The sequence below is a fragment of the Centropristis striata genome, chromosome 5, assembly GCF_030273125.1.
Source record: "Centropristis striata isolate RG_2023a ecotype Rhode Island chromosome 5, C.striata_1.0, whole genome shotgun sequence".
Classification (NCBI taxonomy): Eukaryota; Metazoa; Chordata; class Actinopteri; order Perciformes; family Serranidae; genus Centropristis; species Centropristis striata.
Genome location: NC_081521.1, coordinates 3,234,301 through 3,250,577, shown reverse-complemented (window position 1 = coordinate 3,250,577; position 16,277 = coordinate 3,234,301). Strand labels below are relative to the sequence as shown.

At 34.3% G+C, this 16,277-nt stretch overlaps 1 protein-coding gene across 1 annotated transcript in view; it reads left to right on the top strand.

Moving 5' to 3' along the window:
- hdac7a (histone deacetylase 7a) overlaps positions 1–16,277 on the top strand; it is a 106,411-nt gene that overhangs the window by 11,196 nt on the left and 78,938 nt on the right. The window lies entirely within an intron of this gene.

The window sequence follows — 16,277 nt, the reverse complement described above, 5'->3', positions numbered from 1 at the left end:
ATCCTCTGGTAAAGCTGTCAGAGTTATAGTTTGGGCGTAGGACGCACAGATGATCCACCAACACCACCAACAGCCTCATTGGCTCCCATATTAAAAACGCAGGAAGATTTCTGAACAAGGGAGATGTAACACTTTTTTTAGATCGCTCTAACAAAGCTATTTTTTCATTTTTCTTAAAAAACAACATATGTAGACGTTCAGGAAGAACTCAGGACGCTCAAAGTGAAGTCGGATCAATGATAGGTATTATGGTTTTGTCAAAAATGCTTTCTGTTCGAGGCCAGAAATTCCAGTCTGTCCACCTCTGTTATGGAACATTGGCAGTTGGTGTCATTTAATTCTGTTGATTGCTTTGATCTGATTGCCTTTGATCTTTGATGTGATTACAGTTACAGATACACACACACACACACACATGCACACACACTCCTCAAGATACACATGCTTCAAACACACACGCACACACCCACACACACACACACACACACACATTTTGAGGTTAAAGGTCATAGGTTGCTATAAATACATGAAAAGGAATGTTTGTTGTAGGTGTGCTCCTTGTATATTATATAGTATCATAACATTACTAATATTAATTGTTATAAATCTCTGAAGAATCTCATCATAGTGTACACACACCGGCAGTAGCCCCCGTGGCCCTTTAAGAATTTCCCCAGAGGAAAAATTTTCTGTCATTTTGTGGGGTTTTTTGTGTCATTTTGTCTCTTTTTTAAATAATTGTATGTCTTTTTAAAATAATTTTATGTATTTTTTGGTCATTTTATGTCTTTCTTTTGATCATTTTGTGTATTTTTCTCGTAATTTTGTGTCTTTTTTGGTCATTTTGTGTCTTTTTTAAGTAATTTAGTTTTTTTCTGTCATTTTGTGTGTTTTTTTTAGTAATTATGTGTCTTTTTTTGGTCATTTTGATACTGCCTCCAGCGGCCCCCAATGATATTTTTATACCTTTATTGTCCTTAAGTTGTTTTTGTATCATTGTTCTTAATTGTTTTAAGCACCAATAGAAGCTGCACTTTAATATCATTGTATTATAAACAATGGCAATATAGGCTATTATATTCTATTCTATAGTTGTTTATTCATAATTTTCTATAATATTCTGAAGGAATGTCTGACTTCTCTTTTTCTGCTCGATGTGTCAGAAAAACAGACACATTTCAACCTACTAATGTTTCCCTCTTTCTTGTGAGAAGCTTTATGTTTCCCCTTGTGCAGCAGTTATGCCAACATAGTCATTATTCTCTCCGTACACTCAATCATAAACTCCGTCTGATATTCTCACACTCTTAAGTGGGTGATATTTTCCGAACGGGAACATGAAGTTATTATTTTCCTATATGAATGGTTTGTAGTGATAAAGGCGAGAGACCTAGAGAAAAACAAAAAGAGAGAGAGAGAGAGAAGAGAGAGAGAGCGAGGGATCGAAAGCGAGAGATGGGGAACGAGAGTGTGGATCTATTTTTGTCCTGTCTGGGTGTTTCCTACACACACACTCACGCTTTCTGGCTTGTTGTTGTTCAGAATGGTGGGTGTTGAAAGGGTTTTGATTTGATTCGACTTCACGTTCGGAGGCTTCGTATCTGTGTGTGTGTGTGTTTCAGTGTGTGTGTGTGTGTGTGTGTGTGTGTGTGTGTCTGCTGGGATTTTCCTGTGGTTGCTATGGTTTCTTGCTATGTTTTGAACAACTTGCCGTAACTCCAAACATCCTCGGGGTGTAAGGCAGTCTGTGGTTCTCAACCTTTTTGAGTGGCGACCCCCAATTTAACATGCATGTTGTCTGCGACCCCCGTGTCTGTTTGGAGACACAGAATTACCCAATAAAGAATCAAATTGACCACAAAATGATCAAAAAAAGACACAAAATGACACAAATTTACCAAAATAGACACAAAATGACCAAAAAAGAAACAAAATGCCCGAAAAAAGAAACAAAATGACCCAAAAAAAGACACAAAATGATCAAAAAAGACACAAAATGACCAGAAAAGACACAAAATGACAAAAAACAAAACACAAAAATGACCAAAAAAGACATTAAATGACTAAAAAAGACTAAAACAGACAGAGAACAGCTGGTGTAAGGGATCCTCAGCCCGTCATTACACTCTCTGCTGCTGCTGTCGCTGGAGGTTGACCTCAACTCGCTTTCAATCAAACCAGATCAAACGTCCAAAAAGAGCCTCAGATTCATTTGGCTTTGAATTTAAGAGCTAATCTCCATCTTTGTCCCGTCTTTGTTCCTGCACTACACTTCCAACAGATCTCCTGTCTGTCTGTCGAACTGTTTAGGTGGCATTATTTACCTGGGTTTGTCAGCTGACGAAGTCTCCTTTTGTACAACTTAAAGGGATAGTTTAGGATTTTGGACTCTAAGTTGTATGAAATACTTACTAGCAGTGTAGTGGATGCAAAGTTATTAGCTTACTTGCCAAGCTATGTTGGTATCATTATTTTCAGTACAACCTCACTGATATGACCTGATTTTTTAAATATATTTTTCACTTTGACTTACTGGATCAACACCTTGGACCCAAAAGAAACAAACAAAAAAATGGTTGGGGGAGACAGCCATGCCAGATCCAGCGATAGTTGAAGGGGAGAGGTAATCTAGGACTCTCTCAGTACACTGACAAGTCTCTACAACAAACGGTTCATTAGTTGGGAAAAGGGGGCGTGGCTAATCAAAAAGGGCGGGACTTTATGACATATAGTTATGTAGAACTGTTCAGTGATGAACCATCATCATGCATGACAAGTTTGAGGCAGATTGGACAATGTATGGTCAAGTTATACAGTCTCATGTTTTATGCCAAAACACCATATTTTGCCGCCATGCCACTCCCACATAGTGTGACGGTCTGCAAAGCTTTGAATAACTTTTGTGCCTTCTGATGGTACTGAACAAGTCCGAAGTTGATCGGATTAAATCTGTCGGAGTTAGTTAAAGTATGCGGCGTGGAAATGGTGAAAAACGTCTAAAACGCCATTTTCGATCCAAGATGGCCGACTTCCTGTTTGTTTTTGGGTATGGCTTCTTGAGACTTTTTGGTGCGTCTTCCCATGATACATGGATGTACCAAATTTCGTGACTCTACGACAAACTTGTTTTAGGGGCTCAATTCTAGGGGGCACTAGTAGGTCATTTAGACACGCCCATTTCTGAAACCAATGAAATACGTACATTTTCGAACGGGATTGAAATTTGTCCCAAGTTTGGTGAGTTTTGGAATATGATAAAGCCCTCAAAAATGCGATTTATTTGCCGTTATAATAATAAACGGATCAATTTTACCATAAAAAAAAACACTGTTCCACTGTAAAATCCACTGGCACCGTGTTTGTAGCAAAAATATACTGTTATATATATATATATACAAGCCATAAATTTTTGCATTTATTTTTTGTAAAACATACTTTTTCTAACTTTTAAATGTACTAAACACCATATCTCTAACAGAAATATACTGTAGTATTTAATGTAAAAAATACTGTTTTGGCTGATATAAACATTTACAGTGTTTCATTGTTACTGAAACTGAATTAACTCATTTATCATTTTACGGTCTTTTACTGTCATGGTTTAGCAGTTTTTCACCGTAAAATCTACAGACGTGTCACTCTCACTATTCTAAATGTCTATAATAAAGTCTTTGTTTCTCCTCTGGGGAGTGATGAGTGAACTCATGACACCGTTGCTCTGTTGTGGAAAATGTCTGTCAGCGATCCATTGTGTGTTTCTGTGGACGACACATGTCACCACACTCACTCTGTCTACACACACACACCTACACACACACACACACACACACACACCTACACACACACACCGGGGAAACATTTAGAGTGTGTTCAGTCTGTGAGGGAACGTTTGACTGCATCTTGTTTAGGTTTCCATTTATGTTTACACTTTATACGCAGTGTAATGTAAATGCATGGGAAAATCTGTATGTATTAGGGCTGGGCGATATGTCAATATAAAAAATATATACTGCATTAGTTTTAGTTAGGTGTGCCTCATAAACTGACAAATAAGTGTCATTGCAAACAATGTGATGAAATCAGTATACATAAACTAAAAAAATAGAGAACATTATAAGGACTGGAACATGAAGTTAGGGCTGGGCGATATATCGATATAAAAGATATATCGATATATTTTCAAATGTGATATGGAATTAGACCATATCGCATATATTAATATAGTTAAAAAGTATATATTTGTTTATATATAAATGCTGCACTTACTAAGGTTTGTCATATTTAGTTATTTTGGAATGTTTGTTATTCTTTTCTGATATAAAAAAAATGCCTATTTTATTTCATAGGCTATTTTTATTTAAAATTTGAAATTAGTTTTTTTAATTTAAATATTTCTAAAATTAAAATAAAACATTAAATCTAAATATTAAATATTTAAATAAAATTAAATAAATATTTATTATAAAATGTAAAAAACGTAATATTTCTTTAATTTATAAGGTGTTCCTAGTTAATTATAAAAACAATAATACTGAAAAGAAAAACTATTTTTTTCTTTATTTATATATAAATGCTGCCCTTACTGGGGTTTGTCATATTTAGTTATTTTGTAATATGTGTTCTTCTTTTCTCATATACATTTTTTATTTTTTTTTATTTTTTTTTTATTTCAGATTATCATATTTAGTTTTTTTTCTAATATGTGTTATTCTTTTCTCATATAAATATATTTATTTCAGAAAAAATGGCCTATTTTATTTCATAGGCTATTTTTATTTAAGATATTTTTTTAATTTAAATGTGCACTTTACACTTTAATTATTTTTAAAAAAAGGTTCTCCTGTTGTTTTACAGTATTTATGTTCACTTAAATAAACAGTTTCAATAAAACTACTTGTAGTTCACTTAAAATTGGATTTTGGCGTTTGCATTGCACATAATTTAAAGGTCTAAAGTTGTGTTATTTGTATGCAGATTGGTGAGATTGGGCTGATTTTATATTGTGTACGTCAGAGTAAAATATAGATGCTTTTCTTCATTTATTAAGCGATAAATGTACATTTACGTTTTTGAGTGCAGTGAGTGTGATAACTCAGCTTCTAGATCCAGATTGCAGCAAATTTAATTCATGTTTTATATGCTAAAACAAATCCTGGTGCTAACTCAGCGTTTACTATTGCAGAGCAGCACTGAGAGTCTTCAGTGAGCTCTGAGTCTCTGGAGGACTAATGTGTAATTTGCTTCAACGGCAGCATTCTGCGTCCTCGGAGCTTTAAATAACCTCCACATTATCGCCCATGTCCAAGTCCGTCTGCGTGATCTCATGATTATCAACTGACTGCCACAAGACTCAAGCAGACTTTTCCACTGAAACAGAGAGAGAGAGAGTTTTACTGCAGGTGTGAAGGATTTCTGGCAACGAGAAAGTTTAAAAAGGAAATCCCGCTGCATTTATAAATCTCTGCAGCCGACCACACCCTGATACTTTAGTATGCAAACGCACACAAACACATGGTGCATTAATATCTGGAGGTTTTTCCCCCAAAAATGTTTTGCGGCCTGCTTATTTTAACCCTTTGGAGTTTGGGGCTATTTTGTTGGTTTTTGACTCTTTTTCATTCTGCATGTACAAAAAAACACTTTTTTTTTTTTACAAGAAATACAAAAAAACCACACAAAAACACACAAGAAAATTACAAAAAACACATAAAAGCACACAGAACACACACATTAAAAAAAACATAATGAAAAAAATATTTAAAAAACACATAAAAACACAAAAAAATACACGTAAAAAAACACAAAAAAATAATAAAAAAACCACACAAAAAAATGAAAAAATAAAACAATTGATAAAACCACAAAAATAATTACAAAAATACAAACCAAAAAAGTCTGTTTTTAGTTAATTTTGTTAAGTTAGGTTTTTTTGTAATTTTTTTTGTGGTTTTTATGTAATTTTTTTTGTGGTTTTTGTTGTTTTGTTGTAAAGAAAATTGTGTTTTTTGTGGGTTTTTTGTATTTTTTGTGTTTCAAAATGTTGATCCAGTAAGTCAAAAAATGACAAAATAATAATGAGGTGAGGTTGAGCTGAAAAAGATGATACCAGCATGGCATGATGATCATTATTTAAGTTGCATATACAGGCAGAATGAAAAAAAGAGTCAAAAACCAACAAAACAGCCCCAAACTCCAAAGGGTTAACTGTGTTTGTTCTTATGTGTGTTTACTCAGCTCACTAAAGATAATAAGTCTTTTCCTCAGAGTCTCATATTTCCCCTTCATATCTTCATCTTCCTCCTCCTCCTCCTCCTCCTCTCTTCTCCTTCTCTGCTTTTCTTTCTTTCCCATCATCCTCCCCTGTTTCTCCTGCTCTCTTTCCTTTTTTCTTCTCATGCAGCATTCTTCACATTCCTGTTGGCTTCTTAAGGGGAAGGACCCCGCTGGCAGACCAAGGCCAAACATTATTACAGCGCTCTCAGCTCCTCTTTCTCTCTCTCCCTCCTCCTATCTCTCTCTTCTTCCTCTTCCTCCTCTTCCTCAGTCCCTTTTTATCTTTCTTACCCCTTCCCTTGTCCATTCCCTCTCTCATTTCTTCCCTCCGTCTGTGTTTTATTCCATTATCCGTCCACTGACTGTAAGCCTGTTCTGTGTTAAAACAGCTTACTGGGACCAAACTGTGTTTCATAATTAGTGGAAATACAGGTCATACCCCCGTCTGTTACGTAAAACAGGCTCATTCATGTTTATACAAGCGCGTTTGCTGTGTTTTTAACAGCGACACACTGTCCACACATGGGAGATAAAGAATCAGACACATAATTACTCACAGAGAAGGCTGAGGGACACACACACACACACACACACACACACACACACACACACACAGTCATAAGTAAATGTATGTTTCCTTGTGTCTGAACGTATGTGAATGAGTCATAAATTAACTTCAATGTTCAATTTGGGGTTTTATTTGGCAGTAAATTTCCTCTCGATGCCCCAAATTGTGTTCAGGTTCTTCTTTTTATAACCTCATTACAGGGAGACACAAGCTGACTGAGGAGGATACACTGTAAAAAAAATTTTGTTTTTACAGTTAAAAAACGTCAGGTGTAGTGTAATGTGGTGCACCTTTTTGTAATATTACGGTAAAATTATATTAGCACTGTTGATTTCACGTTTAAGATTGTAAGATTGCCATTTTATTCCATTTTAAAAAGAAACACAAAAAAACAGAAAAATAACAAAAAACGCAAAAAAACTGAATAAATAAAAAAAACTGATGAAAACACAAAATTACAAAAAATACACGAAAAACATAAAAAATAACAAAAAACACAAAAAAACCCTGAAAAAATGTAGAAAAAACAAAACAACAACAGATAAAAACAAAAAAAATACAAAAAAACACACAAAAAACAGTAAACACAAAAGATTGCGTTATTTTACAGTGGAGTAATGCATTTAAAAAAATAAAAAAAAATTAAAAAAAATATTGTTTTGCTCACAGAAAAAACTGAGGAACACACACAGACCCCCACACACACACACACACACACAAAACAAGGCTTAATTAAGCGAGATAAGTAAATGTATGTTTCCTTGTGTCTGAACGTATGTGAATGAGTCATAAATTAACTTTTTATTTGGCAGTAAATTTCCTCTCGATGCCCCAAATTGTGTTCAGATTTTTATAACCTCATTACAGGAAGATACAAGCTGACTGACGAGGATAAAAACATATATATATAGATATATATCTATATATATACACACAATAATATCGTTTTTGTGGTATCTTTTGGCTACATATATAAGTTTCATGAAAATCAGGCCAGTGGTTTTATCAGATCCTGCTGACAAACAAACCAGCAACCAAAAAACAAAAACATAATCTCCATTGCGGAGGTAATAAAATTATAAAAAGTAATTTAAATAAGGAGCTATCAGATTTACTTTACTTTAGACATTCATGGCAGCTTTCATTACTATAGTGTCCTATATTTGGTTTTACAGGCACATTTTGGCTGCAAAAAATATTGAGGTTGGACACCCAGCTCTGGTTATTTTCTATGCATTGTGCATTTCAACACCTTTTTTTTTGACTGGCGCTTTGCGAGGATTTCGATGTAGTTTTGTCGACACTTTTGTATTTTGTGAAAGATCTCTTTTCATGTGAAATGTGGTGTTGTAGCAGGAGCACATCTCTGCAGGTGGGAGGCAACAGTGTAGCGCACAGTTGACCACATCCTGCCCCATATAGTACTGACGAGCAGCTACATACGTCACACTGACTGTTTTTGATGCCTTAAATCATTTACATTAAGGTTTGACTGAAACTGCTGAAGCTCGAAATGTTGCACACCACAATTTTCTTTGTAATGTGTCAAATAGCAGGGGGGATTCCTTTGGACAGCAGCAACAAGAGACTGATATTTGATTTATCATAAAAAGTCAATAGCCTCATGCAGTATAAACATTTACAGTTTCTTTTGGAATAATCATATTTTGCATGTACTTAACCGTTTCTATAAATAAAAAACTAGGTCACATGGAGCGCTGCTATCAACTTTACTCTAAAGTACAGACTTGAAACTTTCTCCCAGTTTTTGTTTGACATTCCTAGCTCATGTAAAACCAAAGATATGATAGTTTAATTTGATAGTACAGAAATATTTGAGCGTTATTGTAGCTCACTGTGTCATTTCACACATAGTTTGTTTTGAAGAGTTGCAGCTAAATAGGGGGAAAAGCCTATAAATATACATGTCTTTATGGGACTTTTTTGGACATAGTTTTATTATATTTAAATGTTTACCTTTTTATTTGTTCATATTTGTATTCCATGTTTACATTTTCAAGTTCCAAAACAGTTAATTGAGCCTATTTGTGGTTTTTATTGTAGTAAATAGTATAATTTCTCAACTCGGATTTCATGATTTTTGGGCTCAATATGTTGATCAAGTTGGTTAAAGTGAGAAAATAATTGTCAGATCATATAGGTGAAGAAAAAATGGATACCAAATATGGGTTTTCTCCATTTTAGGGGACGTCAGAGAGTACTTTGGCACGTTTTCTCCATTTACGGGGACCTTAGAGAGTACTTCATCATGTTTTCTCCAATCAAGGGGACCTTATAGAGTATTTTGGCAAGTTTTCTCCATTTAAGGCAACCTTAGAGAGTACTTTGGCATGTTTTCTCCAATCAGGGGGACTTTAGAGAGTACTTTGTCATGTTTTCTCCATTAAATGGACCTTAGAGAGTACTTTGGCAAGTTTTCTCCATTTAAGGGGAACTTAGAGAGTACTTTGTCATGTTTTCTCCATTCAGATGTCCTTATAGAGTAGTTTGTCATGTTTTCTCCATTTAAAGGGACCTTAGAGAGGACTTTGTCATATTTTCTCCATTTAAGGGGACCTTATAGAGTAGTTTGTCATGTTTTATCCATTTAAAGGGACCTTAGAGAGTACTTTGTCATGTTTTCTCCAATTAGGGGGACTTTAGAGAGGACTTTGGCAAGTTTTCTCCATTTAAGGCAACCATAGAGAGGACTTTGGTATGTTTTCTCCATTCAGATGTCCTTATAGAGTAGTTTGTCATGTTTTCTCCATTTAAAGGGACCTTAGAGAGGACTTTGTCATATTTTCTCCATTTGAGGGGACCTTAGAGAGCACTTTGTCATGTTTTCTCCAATTAGGGGGACTTTAGAGAGGACTTTGGTATGTTTTCTCCATTCAGATGTCCTTATAGAGTAGTTTGTCATGTTTTCTCCATTTAAAGGGACCGTAGAGAGTACTTTGTCATGTTTTCTCCATTCAGATGTCCTTATAGAGTAGTTTGTCATGTTTTCTCCATTTAAAGGGACCTTAGAGAGGACTTTGTCATATTTTCTCCATTTAAGGCGACCTTAGAGAGGACTTTCTCATGTTTTCTCCATTTAAGGCGACCTTAGAGAGCCCTTCTTCACATAGTCTCTACTATACGTTGGAGAACTTTCCACAAACAACCTCTACAGTTTCCCTTAAAGAGCTGGTTCCTAACTGACCACTGCTGGACTGTGTGTGTGTGTGTGTGTGTGTATGTATGTATTCCTCTCTCCCTGTGGGCGGTTGCCTGCTGCGCTGCTTTTCTGTCACCCTGTGGTTTTGTTATTTTCAGCTCGAAACCGGATGTGATTCAGACTGCATGGTAGATTGTGTAATTGAATGGACCAACCACATACACATGCACACACGTGTACATAGACACACACATGCACACACACACACACATGCACACACACAAACACGCACATACACATGCATGCACACCAACACAAGCTTGTGCACACACTTGCACATTTTATAGCAATGCACATAGACACAAGTAACAAACACACAGCAGACAACTGTCCCTCTCTCTCACACACACACACACACACACACACACACTTGTGTGAATCTATACACCCACGCAGTGAGGGTTTCTGGGAACGGTGCTGGGCTCCCCCTGTTCACAGAGGCACCCGAGGGTGAGCGAGCGGCCGATGGAGCGCCATCGACAGACGCACGCTTCTTGGTTTCAATATTGGTCTGAAACATCAGTAGTTGACCCGGCTGACGCCGAGATCGGAAAAAAGGATAAAACACACACACGCTTGTGCTGTGTGGAAACAAAAAGGACGGTTGAAAGTGGGGAAAAACACTGAGAAGTGCTAGTGAAACTCAGAACAAATGTCAGTTTCTGCATCAAAAGATTGAAAAAAGTGTTTTATGCAGATAGAAGTATCTTTCAGAAAAACAGGGACGAGATAGAGGTGGACAAAAACAAGAAAAAAAAGTACCATTGTCATATCGAGAAAATGCAGTCTCCCATAGGGATTTAACTGCTATTTATTACTGTAGGTATTTATCTTTAGTTTTTATTCCTTCTAAGTGTAATAATGCATTATTTGAATACAAATCTTCCCTTTTTTTTGCAGCTCCTGCATAAATCTTTATGGTTTCCCAGAATGTGTGATTAAACGGAGAACCGTTATAATGTTGACCACACTTAGTGTATGTGACGTTACGATTTAAATATGTACGTGACTCAGTGTGAACAGCTGCAAACAGCAAACAGCCTCTTGATTCTAGGAAGACTTTAGGCCAGAAAAACTGTCAAGAAGATGGTCCTGCGTCACATAAACCACCACACTAACTTATATGGTGTGTGTGTGTGTGTGTGTGTGTGTGTGTGTGTGTTTAACACCATGATTTACAAAGACAGGATGCCCTACTTCCTCCCTCATGCTGCACTGTGCTCGGTGGTCTTACTAAAGCAAATTAAGATTTGTACTTGTAAAGCCAGGAAATGATATAGAATTACCAGGATTTTATTCTCCGGATAAAATAACTGAAGGCAGTAATGAACATTAAAGGGGACAAACAGGTTCATACTTAGTTAAAAAGTAACTTTTACAGCCCCAAAATAAGTGAAATGCACTAAACATAAGCATAAAATGCTGGTTTTATGAGATTACTTAAAATTTTAACTTTTTACAGCCTCAAATTTAACTTTTTACAGCCTCAAAATAAGTGAAATGCACTAAACTTAAGCATAAAATCAGCATAAAATGCTGGTTTTAAAATGAGATTACTTCAAAATTTAACTTTTTATGGCCTCAAAATAAGTGAAATACACTAAATATAAGCAATTACATATTCTGTTTTCTTACTTTTAGCAAATTCAGCTGAATATTATGAAAAAAAATACATAGGTCAGTAATGAACATTAAAGGGGACAAACATTCTTATTTGGTATTTATTATTATTATATATATAATATATATATATATTCACTTGACAAGATTTCTTGAATTAAGATTGTTAAATCTAAGAATTAGCATGTCTACAGATGCATTTAGAAGCCTTAAAATAAGCCGAAAATGCTGGTTTAAAGATCTGCTTTGTTAAAAAGTAACTTTTTACAGCCCCAAAATAAGTGAAATATACTAAACATAAGCATAAAATAAGCATAAAATGCTGGTTTTTGGATAATATTACTTAAAAATGTAACTTTTTACAGCCTTAAAATAAGTGAAAAAATACTAAACATAAGCATAAAATAAGCATAAAATAAGCATAGAATGCTAGTTTTAAAATAAGCTTAGTTAAAAAGTAACTTTTACAGCCCCAAAATAAGTTAAATATACCAAACATAAGCATAAAATAAGCATGAAATGCTGGTTTTAAAATGAGATTACTTAAAAATTTAACTTTTTACATCCTCAAAATAAGCGGAATACACTAAATATAAGCAATTACAGATTTTGTTTTCTTACTTTTAGCAAATTAAGCTGAAGATTATGAAAAAAAAAATATATAGGGCAGTAATGAACATTAAAGGGGACAAACAGGTTCATACTTATTTGGTATTTTTATGCTTTAATGTTGGGATTTATTTTGCTGTTGTCCCCCACACTAATTAAGGCAGTGGCTAAATTCTTTATTCTGCTTTTAACTTTTTTTAAATTCATGCAATATGGTGTGTTTAATATACATTTAAATTATGTGTAAAGTGGATGAAACTGCAGATTAAAGGGGTCTTTTGATCCTCGTTTTTCCTCAGTTTCATACTTAATTTTTGGAGTTTTACTACAACATGTTTACATGCTTCAATGTTAAAAGACATGCACATCATTTTCTCATACTTTTGGTATTTCAGTATTCATCCTCTATATGAAACGCTCCGTTTTAGCGCCTGTCTCTTTAAGACCCATTCCAGAATAAGCAATCTAGTAATCTAGTATGAGATTACTTTAAAAAAAAAAACTTTTTACAGCCTCAAAATAAGTAAAATACACTAAATATAAGCAAGTACATATTTTAAACATATTCTTAACAAATTAAGATAAAGATTATGAAAAAAAAACAGATAAAACAGTAAATTAAAATGATTAAATCTAGAAATAAGCATGTTGAACACTTAAAATAAGAACTTTTAACTTTTAAAACAAGATAGAAGTTGTTGTTTTTTTTTATCTTGGTAAGAAACAAATAATTTGCAGTGCATAGCTACTTATTTTTTCCACTCTCAGCTGTGATTAGATCAGGTTTTCTAGATCTAATCACCTGGAGGATTCTTCTGACTGAGGCTGTTTCTACTGTAAAACTAGTTTTCTCCTCCATGTTTCTCTGTGTAGAGCAGTCAGTGATAATATTACAGGCCAGGGTTGTGTCTTGTTTCATAACACGTCTTACTTGGATTCTATACTGATATAATCCTTAATCCCACAACATGTAAGAAAATTAGTCACAGTTTTAATCTGATGGATTATAGTTCTGTGCTTTAGACCTTTCAGTGAATGAAGTGTGCCGAGTAAAGCCGTCTGGACGATCAGCTGAACAATTATGACATTGTTATTAGGCCCACAGGAGATATTCCAAACATTTCCTCATGAGGGTCCTTTTACAGGGTTTCTTCTTCTGGTGTAGACGACATGAACACAGAGTTCACATGTGCAACTTCTGTCTCTCATATGTTGATGCACTGCAAAAAAAAGGTGTTTAGTCTAAAAACCAGATAAAAACACTAAATCTGAGGGAAATGATCTTGCTGCATGGACAGATAATTTACCTTGACAAGATTTCTTATCTTCTTTAAAACAAGATAAATTATCTAACACTTCAAATTGTTTTATCTTGGTAAGAAACAAATAATCTGCAGTGTGTGAATTATGCATACTTTTAAGAATTACAATGTGTTTGATGTATTGCAGTTTAAATAACTGCAGCCATAGGCACCGAAACATGTTAACTAGCAGGAAATCAATATTAAAAATAATCGTTATTATTTTGGGTGGGGTTACACCTTGGAACAGGTATAAAATATTGTTTAATTTATACATTTTCTAAACATGAGCTCAATTGATGCATGACTACACCAAATATGTTCTTGTCTCCACCTACATTACAGAATATCCAGACTATCCAATACTCATACTTGCTTAGTGGTGGAAGAAGTATTTAGATCTCTTACTTCAGTAAAAGTACTAATACCACACTGTTAAATTACTCCACTACAGTAAAAGTCCTGCATTCAAAACTTACTGAAGTTACTTAAAGTATCAAAAGTAAAAGTACTCGTTATGCAGAATGGACCCACTCAGATTGTTTATTATTATTATTATTATTATTATTATTGTTTTATTATTTGTATTGGTGCATTTATGTAAGAAATGTTTTAATTTTGTAAAGATAGGACTCATTTAATTACTTGATATACTGTTATAACATTTAATTAAAAGAAAGTCTAATCACTTTAACCCTATTATATCCTTTAAAAAATCTGTAAAATATCTTCACCATGCCATGTTGGTATCAGTTTTTTCAGCGTTACCTCACCTATATGTCCTGATAATTAATTTTTAACTTTGACTTACTTGATAAAAATGTTGAACCCAGGAGAAACAAAGGAAAAAAATAAAATCTGATCTTGAAAATGATATTTCAATACACAGAATTTTAAATGTTGTAAATATGAACACAGGTTTCAAATATTACATATAACTGGTAAAATGAGGATGATCTCTAGTCCTATATTTTTATACTAAATATTTTTGACATTATCTCCGGTTTTACTTGGCAGAATGTAATACAAAAAAATCTGGTATCGGAGTTTCAAGCCAGAACTTTAGAGGGAAGCTGATGGAAAGACTCAATGTTGCTTCATTTTTATGTTTTCACGTCATGGAGAAGTAATGTGCCGGTGCTTTCATGGACTCTAAAAGATATACTGTTATACGATTTAAGTAAAAGAAAGGCTAATCACTTAAAATTAATCATATATTTAATGTTAAATCTCAACCTGTAAAGTAACTAAAGCTGTCGGCTAAATGTAGTGGAGTATAAAGTACAATATTTACCTCGAAATGTAGTGAAGTAGAGTATAAAGTTACATAAAATGGAAATACTCGAGTAAAGTAAAAGTTCCTCAAAACGATACTTAAGTACTTAGTTACTATCCACCACTGTATTTGCTGTATGAATCATGTCATGTTCTGTATGTTTCAAGATCCCAATAAAATGGACAAATAACGTCAGTTTATTACCAACCAGGCTGTTCTCGTTACTACTGTGTGTGTGTGTGTGTGTGTGTGTAAACAGCAGACTCACTAGCATGTGCTTCATCTTGGGAGTGTCACATGTTGCTCTAAACACTGTCACACCCATCAACACTCACCACCGTCATATTACCAACCGGCACATGAAGAACTCAATAAGTCAATTTGCCTCTTATCACTACACTTTTTTTGCTTTGCAAGTATAGAAGTTGATTCAAGAAAATGTCGCTAAACCCGGGAAGAAAAGCAAAAAATAGTTCACATTGTTTTTAGATTGAACGTGCCCCGCCCAAGTTAACGTTGACTTTTTCTACATTGACTACTTAATTTACGTCCGTAACTTAATTTGCATAAAATATATGTCCTTGTGGCTAACACTAACCCTACAGCCATCAGGCTGTCTCATTCTAACAGAGGTAACAGACTCTGAAGTTTCCCTCGGGAACAGATAAAGTTATTTTGAATTTGAATTGAATTGAATAGAAAAAAAGATGTAAAATTACCCCCCAAAAAGTAAAATTACCACAAAAAATGTTTTAAAATGACCCAAAAAATATGTAAAATTACCAAAATAAGATGTAAAAATTACAAAAAATGTGTTTACATTACCCCCAAATTATCCCCAAAAATATGTAAAATTACAAAAAAATATGTAAAATTACCAAAATAAGATGTGAAAATTACCGTTTTTTTTCAAATTACCCCAAAAAAGATGTAAAATTATAAAAAAAAGTTCCTTTTATAATGTTTTTAAATTTAAAATGTTATGTATTGTACCCTGTTGAAGCTACTGCATTTTTGAATTGTTTTGCTCTTACACATGTTTATTAAATAAACGATGTTAAAATTAATTTGTGCACCGTTATGGTACAATGTTGCCTACGGACAACAAACCCCAAAAAATTCTCCCCCAAAAAAAGAATTATAAAATTTCTTCAGATTATGTTTATTAAGTCTATTTCAAGACACCAAAAAACCCAAACATATTTTTCCTAACTGGCATCATAATGATAACCATAGAGGGATAAATTCATAATTCCAGGGCCCTCGAAAGGACCCCTGGGGTGTCCCAGTGACCCCCAGAACCACATCCCTGTACTTGGTCCTCTATCAGCCGGGGAATGACTGTAACTGCATTACAGCAACACGTTCTACTTATATATCGTACAGTTGTGACATCACAACCTCACAGAT